This window comes from Hevea brasiliensis, chromosome 1 (assembly GCF_030052815.1).
Source record: "Hevea brasiliensis isolate MT/VB/25A 57/8 chromosome 1, ASM3005281v1, whole genome shotgun sequence".
NCBI classification, from domain to species: domain Eukaryota; kingdom Viridiplantae; phylum Streptophyta; class Magnoliopsida; order Malpighiales; family Euphorbiaceae; genus Hevea; species Hevea brasiliensis.
This window is the reverse complement of record NC_079493.1, coordinates 120,070,447-120,076,446: the sequence shown is the minus strand read 5'-3', so window position 1 is coordinate 120,076,446 and position 6,000 is coordinate 120,070,447.

Sequence of the window (6,000 nt, the reverse complement as noted above, 5' to 3'; positions counted from 1 at the left end):
CAATTTTTGAATAAATATGATTTAAACTCTGCATAAAGATTATTTTAGTATGTTGTGCACCACTGAGTCCTAGTACTCAACGATGGCTGTTATTGCTGTCGCAGATATTGAGATTAGAAGAGCAGCAGAGTGAGCTGCTGAGGACAGAGGAGCTACCTGCTTTGAAGTTATTGGGTATATTTTATACCAGACTATAAAAATTCATTTTGATGTATGTAATGCACGTAAATGTATGGACATGTAAAATTGGTCTTGAGCAGCTTGTATAAAATTTGTAATAAATTTTAGTTTGAATTTCTTTTAATGTAAATTTTTGTAATGATGTATATAAATTGTTTTATCTTTAATGAAATGTGAATGGAAGTATTTTATTTTAAATTGAATGAAATTGATTAATGGTATTTTGAGGAATGTAGAATATTGGAAATTGTGGATTTGAATTGTTGGAAATTGATAAATGATGTTAAAATTGGTTGGGATGATTGTGAATTTGAAGAAGTGGTTGAGATAAATAATTGGAAGTGCTTTTTACAGGTATTTGAAGAACTGTTTTCTCAAAATACAGACGGCACTCTGTCGAAATTTTTATAAAATTTGCTGAAAAACAAAATGGGCAAAAAATTTTTACTAGTTTTAAAACTTCAAATAAATGATTTTAATACCTATTAGAAAATGCTCACCACTTATAAAAGTAAGAAAATTGTTTTAAAATCCCTTGTAGGTTACTTAGTGAGTTATCGGTAGGTGAAGTTAGGTAGTTCATTAGGTATTCTACGGGATAATGTTATGCCTTATAGAGGGGTAAGGTGTGACATGTTTTAGTGGTATCAGAGCAAAATTTTTGAAGTATGTTTTAACTTATGAATTTGTGTCTTTTCTTTGTTAAGTACAACTGCTCAATGTCCTTACTTGTTACATACAGTGCATTACATCATAAATATAAACTAACGGAGGGAAATCTCCTTGTATTATTTGTTCAGGAGATACCCTAATTTCAGACTGAAATGGAAGAAGGGGATCGCTCAGTCGAGCAATCTGTTGAAGCTGAGGCATAAGGGGAAGCCCTAGCTCTACAGAATGTTAGTGGATCAGTAGCACCAGCCCCACAAATGCCGCAGTTTCCTGCACAGTTTGCACAGCAGATGGTTGCGATGTTTCAACAAATGGCTGGGGGTATTCCTGCTCAAGCTCCACCCAGACATCTGTGGTACAACCACAACCTCCAGCCAGACAGTATGACAAGTTATTGAAGTATGGAGCTACTGAATTTAAGGGTACAGTAAACCCGCTTGAGGCAGAGCAATGGCTTGAAAGAATGGACAGAGTGTTCAAGAAGCTGCACTGCCAAGATGAATTGAAGTTTGAATACTCTGTGTCACTACTGCAAGGGGATGCGTATGATTGGTGGAAGACCATCCCCCACAGCTTGGCTGAACCACCAGTACTGACCTGGGATGACTTCATCAGAGAATTCAGACAAAAATACGTCCTAGACGCATATGTAGATCAAAAGTTACAAGAATTTCTGAGCCTGAAACAAGGGAACAGATCAGTGGTAGAGTATGAGAGGGAGTTCTCCCGCTTAAGCCACTATGCTGGGAGTTTCCTTTCTACCAGCAAGGAAAGGTGCAAGAGATTTGAGACTGGTTTGAAGCCCAGTTTGAGGATGCAAGTAGTGGGATTCAGACATAGCAACTTCTCTGAGATCATCTCTCAAGCACTTGAGCTAGAAAGGATTGAATCAGAAGCGACCCCAATAAAAGAAAAATCAGAAAAAGTTGAAAAATCAGAGAAAGACAAGGGGGAAAAATCAGTTGAACAAAGTTCTGGTGGTACTTCTGGGAAGAGGAAGAAATTTGGTGGACCTAGTAGAGGTCGAGGTGGAAGATTTGGAAGGGGCCGATTCTCTGGATAGAGACCCCCTAGGTCTGGTCAGCAGTCGAGCAGGGGTTCATATCTTGCCCGCCCCTGTGAGACTTATGGCAAGATTCATGGGGGAGAATGCTATTGGGCTACGGGAGCCTGCTTTAACTGTGGAGGCAAGGGCCATTTAGCAAAAGACTGCACTAGTGCTCCTAAATATGGTCCAGCTCCTACGACTACAGAAGTATCTATTCAGAGTCCTGCTCCCAGAGGTTCACAATTAGTTGGCAGAGGAAGAGGCAGAGGTAGAGGTAGAGGCACTGCTTCTAGCAGTCAGGGCACTGTTGGTCAGTCAGCACAAGGAAGTGCTTTAGCCAGAGTCTACACTATGAGACAGCGGGAAGAAGCTGAAACTTCTGACATTGTGGCCGGTATATTCTCTATCTCTGGTCAAGAAGTATTTGTGTTGTTTGATCCTGGTTCAACCCACTCATATGTTAGTGCTAGCATAGTTAGTTCACTTGTTGTTCCATGTGTCCAAATGGGTTTTAAAGTGCTAGTAACTAGTCCATTAGGACAAGAGGTTCGGGTCAACAGAATTTATAGAGACTGTCCTTTGGTGATCCAAGGACATGTTTTTCTGTCAGATTTGATTGAAATGCCCTTCAGAGATTATGATATTATCTTGGGCATGGATTGGTTAGCCAGGCATCACGCCATGATTGACTGTAGACTGAAAGACAGTCACTTTTGGTCTCCCTCTGTATGGTGATGTGGTAATACATGGGGAGAGGCATTTACTGCCATCAAACATCATTTCGGCTGCACTAGCTAGAAGGATGATCAGAAAGGGGTGTAAAGCATACTTGGCACATGTGATAGACACCCAAGTGGGGAGTCCAGCATTGAGGGACATCCCTACAGTATGTGACTTTCCGGATGTGTTTCCTGATGAATTGCCAGGATTACCTCCAGAAAGGGAAGTGCAGTTTGAAATTGATGTTATGCCTGGTGTGGACCCAATCTCCATAACACCACATAGAATGGCACCTGCAAAATTGAAGGAGTTGAAAGTACAATTACAAGAGTTTCTTGACAAGGGCTTTATTCGCCCTAGTGTGTCACCTTGGAGAGCGCCAGTGTTGTTTGTTAAGAAGAAAGATGGCACTCTCCGCTTATGCATTGACTATCGGCAGTTGAATAAGATGACAATAAAGAATAGATACTCATTGCCCCGCATTGATGACTTGTTTGATCAGTTGAGGGGTGCAGCTGTGTTCTCCAAAATTGACGTGAGATCAGGTTATTATCAGCTGAAAGTACAAGAGCAGAGTATTTCTAAAACTGCCTTTAGAACCCGCTATGGCCATTATGAGTTCTTGGTCATGCCATTCGGGTTAACTAATGCTCCGGCTGCTTTTATGGATCTGATGAATACTATCTTCAGACCATACCTAGACCAGTTTGTTGTGGTATTCATAGATGATATATTGGTCTATTCAAGGAGTACAGAAGAGCATGATAGACATCTGCGGATTGTACTACAGACTTTGAGGGAGAAACAGCTATATGCCAAATTATCGAAATGTGAATTTTGGCTGAAAGAAATATCTTTCTTGGGGCATATAGTATCAGTAGAAGGCATCAAGGTAGATCCAAGTAAGATAGAAGCTGTCCTTAATTGGAGGCCACCCAAAAATATCATGGAGATTCGCAGTTTTCTGGGTTTAGCTGGATACTACCGTAGATTTATGAAGGGATTCTCCATCTTGGCATCTCCATTGACTAAGCTACTTCGAAAAGATGTGAAATTTCAGTGGACGGATAAATGCCAACAGAGTTTTGATGAGTTAAAAAGGTGTTTGACTGAGGCTCCAGTCCTGACTTTACCTATCCTGGGTAAAGAATATACAGTTTATAGTGATACTTCTCACAATGGGTTAGGCTGTGTATTAATGCAAGATCGAAATGTCATTGCCTATGCATCACGCCAGCTGAAACCGTATGAGAGGAATTATCTGACACATGACTTGGAGCTTGCAGCTATTGTGTTTGCTCTTAAGATCTGGAGACATTGTTTGTATGGGGAGAAATGCTACATCTACACAGATCATAAGAGTTTGAAGTATTTGGGCACCGAGAAAGAGTTGAATTTGAGACAGAGGAGATGGTTAGAGTTGATAAAAGACTATGATTGTCTGATAGACTATCAGCCAGGGAAAGCTAATATGGTGGCTGATGCCTTAAGTCGCAAGACTATGGCAAGTCTACGGGTTACTCCTTTGTCTATGGTACATGAGTTGAGATCATTACATGCCAGCTTAGAGATTAATGATGAGGGGCAGACAACAGTTGCATGGCATGTACAGCCAGTGTTGATTGATCAGATCAAAATGGCTGCTCAGAATGATGAAAGGTATCAGAAGCTGTTGGAAGAAGTCCGGCAGGGCAAGAGACTAAAATTTTCAATAAGAGATGATGGTCTACTGTTACACCAGGGCAGAATGTGTGTTCCTAATGATGTTGAATTGAGGAAGATCATTTTAAAAGAAGCACATGAGTCTCCTTTTGCCATGCACCCTGGTGGCACAAAAATGTATAGGGGGCTAAAGGAGCATTACTGGTGGATGGGTATGAAAAGAGATGTGGCAGAGTTTGTTTCTAAATGCCTAACTTGTCAGCAAGTGAAGGCAGAGCATCAAGTATCCGCTGGGTTGTTACATCCACTACCATTACCAGAATGGAAATGGGAGAGAATAACGATGGATTTTGTGATGGGACTTCTGAGGACACAGAAGAGTCATGATGCAGTTTGGGTCATTATTGACAGATTGACCAAGTCTGCTCATTTTCTGCCAGTTCGGATGGACTACAGTTTAGAAAGATTGGCCAAGTTGTACATTGATGAGATAGTGAGACTGCATGGAGTGCCAGTATCCATCGTATCAGACAGAGATCCTAGGTTCACTTTTAGATTCTGGGATAGTCTTCAGAGAGCCCTAGGAACTAGATTGAATTTGATCGCTGCCCACCCGCAGAGATGGCCACCGAGAGGGTAATTCAGATCTTGGAGGACATGCTACGGGCTTGTGTGATTGAATTTGAGGGCAGTTGGGACATACACTTGCCTTTGATTGAGTTTGCTTACAACAATAGCTACCAATCAAGCATTGGAATGCCTCCATATGAAGCTTTGTATGGCAGAAAATGTAGAACTCCGTTGTGTTAGGATGACGTGGGTGAAAGAAAGATGATTGGGACAGAAATTGTTCAGCAAACTGAAGAGAAAATCAGATTGATCAGAGATTGACTTAAGACTGCATCAGACCGTCAGAAGTCCTACATTGATTTAAAGAGAAGGGATATTGAGTATGCAGTGGGTGAGAAAGTATTCCTCAAGGTTTCTCCTTGGAAGAGAATTATGAGATTTGGCAGAAAGGGGAAACTGAGTCCTCGTTTTATCGGGCCATATGAGGTTCTGGAAAGAGTGGGCCTTTGGCATATCGTTTGGCACAACCTCCTGAGTTGGAGAAGATACATAATGTCTTCCATGTGTCTATGTTGAGGAGGTATCGATTAGACCCATCTCATGTACTACCAGTGGAAGAAATTGAAGTGAATCCAGACCTCACATACGAGAAAGAACCCATAGAGATTCTGGCTTATGAGGTGAAGTAGCTACGGAACAAGCAAATACCGTTAGTAAAAGTGCTGTGGAACCATGATCGGGCCAGGAGGCTACTTGGGAACGAGAGGAGGACATGAGGAGACAGCACCCACAACTGTTCAGAGATTAATACCAGGCAAAAATTTCGAGATGAAATTTATTTTAAGGGGGGGAGAATTGTAACACCCCTATGTGCATAGCCTGGTATATTTCACCATCCCGGTGACCGGTGTCGGTCCGGACAATTAAGGGGATTAGAACCATACTTAAAACAACTAGATAAGCCATAACACAAATAATTAGTAATTGTCAATTAGTTAAGTATAAATAAGAAAAACAGAATATAAGAAGTTAAACGAGCCGAGAGTCACAACGATGGGTGACCTTCTCGGGAAGGACTGCAAAGTCGATTTAAACTCAAATTTCGAACTGTAAAATATGACGCCGCGGTCCTTAGAACTATTGCGAAC